Genomic DNA, 2,410 nt, shown 5'->3' on the forward strand with positions numbered 1-2,410 from the left:
CATTTACAAAACGCTTCCATCATTTGTTCACCTCAATATTTTGAAATTAAAATTAAATCAGCCCTTCAGACCTATACATTTTGTAATTAACTCCAGTTTACGAGGCCTATACGGATATAATTCATTTTTAAGTTTCTTTTCTTCATTCTTTTAAATTATGTTTTGACACCATCTACCTTTCTGCTCAATTATAGTATTAGTATTAAACCAAATGGTGTAAGGAAGCGATTGTTTTCTGCATCAGCAAAATAGTCCGAAATAACTGGTTCTCAGTTCCTTTCCATGGACTATAACACACTTTCCCATAGAGATCTTTTGTTTTATTAATTTCTGGAAAGCAAAGATATCCAGCGAATGGAGCGGCCAGCCAGATTTCCAGATTTGAACCTTATAAATCATGCCTGGGATGCTTTAGGGAAAGTGAATTATGAGACTACCATCCACCCGCCCCAAAGGATCCTCCTCATGGAGGAGTTAAATGTATTGCCTACTTTGTTGGCATCATGAGGGCTCATTGTGAAAGTGAGTTTGTGGACTCGTTGTGTTATCCATTTATAGATCTCTATATACAAAATTTTATTGAAATCTGGATTGATAGTGATGAAATATTTGTAAAAATGTGTAATTCCTTTTACACAGAGAATGTAACTTTTGCACAGAGTATATATATCAAATACCACTGACTTAATGAAATCCCTCTTTATTTGAATTATACTGACTGATCATCGTGTTACACGCACACAGATTTAATATATAGCGCAATATGGCTTCAGTTGCTGATGCTCCTAGAATCCACAACAATTGCAAATCCCATAAAATATAACAATGCCCAAATATATGATTATATAAACAAATATAGGGAGCACCACTGCATGGTAGGGCTGGTGGCGCAACGGTAGCGCGTCTGACTCCAGATCAGAAGGTTGCGTGTTCAAATCACGTCCAGCTCACGTTTGATTTTTTTTTTTTTTTGATGTCCTGATGATGATGATCACCACACAACTTCATCATCACGCTGGTGATGATGAAGTTAAACAGTCCGTCGAAACTTGGTTGAATGGGAATGTCCATGAATCTTAGTAGAAAGTGGTGTGGTCCATTTTGTGCGACAGAAGTTTAAACTTTTGTGCTTAGTACTGGCATTCTTTATTTTAATAATAGTGACAATTGGAAATAGAGTACATTTTTCCAATACAAATATATTGTTTAAATAAATGTTTTAGAAAGGGCTTGCCAACACTCTAAAAACCACGTGCCCCTCTTAAACATGATTATTTTAACACTTTATAATTAACACATAATTATTTTATGGTTCTCATAGGTAGCACAGTTGGTAGAGTCGACGTCCTCCTCATACCCGGTGGAAAAGACCCGAATTGGAGTCCCGTCGATGATGGGTGAAATTTTTATGGGTCTTTTTCACAATGTGGCTGAGTTAGTCAGTCTCATGCGAGGGTAGCATGGTTTTTTTCTCCCGGAAACTCTGGTTTTTCGTCCAGCAAACAGAAAATCGACCCCAGAATACATGCAATTTACAGACAATATACACGGAGCAATATGGCCTCAGTCGTAGATGCTCCTAACACCATACTACAACAACAATTATTTTATATTGAGTGTGTTCTAAATTCTTATACAAAAGATGTATAAAATAACTACAGTTAATTAATTTAATTTATGAGTGAGTCAAATAATTCATTACTTTTATTAATTTTAATTATTTTTAAAGATTATGCTGGAGAAACAAATAATTATTATTTTTTTTTTATTCTCAGAAAGTGGTACAGCTTAAGGATTTTGATGCGCTGAATCGAAATTTGAAGTCAGATATTTCTTAGCACCCACAGGTTTAGAGAGGGATGCAGGTAATGCTCATTAAAATTTTTAATGAAATTTTAACAATTATTGCACAGGGTAAAACATAGTCTTTTTTGTCATTTGCTTTTCTTTTGTAATTCTCAGGAGGCTTTGGTTTGGTTTTTTATGGCGCATGGACGACTAAGGCCATAATGCGCCAAGTTCAGCTCAGGAGGCTCTCTGGTCGACGTCCAGAAATAGCTTCCGCCTTTCTTGGTAGCGTTTCTCCATGATATCAATACTTTAATGAAAATGTTCATCGTGTTCATCAGCTGCATTGTACCCAGATATTATTGAAATGGGGTGGGGGCAGCCGACCACTTATACGCATGGTTCAGGGGTTAAATCCCCCCCTTCCCCGAATACTCTCTTCCTCATCACCGAAGTGTCCAAAGCTACCTTGGATGGAGAAAGTGTATTTTTAGAGATATACTGCAGCCCAGATTTTGACACTTTGTAATAAATTCTCAATCAAGATTTTATTGTTTTTTGCTCTGTTATTGTTGTTGCCCAAAAAATGTTTACAAACTTTTATATATGAGGATCCCAATCG

The 2,410-nt window shown here is 36.2% G+C and overlaps 1 non-coding gene across 1 annotated transcript; it reads left to right on the forward strand.

Moving 5' to 3' along the window:
• The first annotated feature begins 878 nt into the window (after positions 1-878).
• TRNAW-CCA (transfer RNA tryptophan (anticodon CCA)) lies at positions 879-950 on the forward strand. Its single transcript has one exon. It is a non-coding gene; the product is annotated as a tRNA-Trp (tRNA).
• The last annotated feature ends 1,460 nt before the right edge of the window (positions 951-2,410 follow it).

Source organism: Mastigoproctus giganteus, chromosome 6 (genome assembly GCF_048544385.1).
Source record: "Mastigoproctus giganteus isolate SK-2022 chromosome 6, ASM4854438v1, whole genome shotgun sequence".
NCBI classification, from domain to species: domain Eukaryota; kingdom Metazoa; phylum Arthropoda; class Arachnida; order Uropygi; family Thelyphonidae; genus Mastigoproctus; species Mastigoproctus giganteus.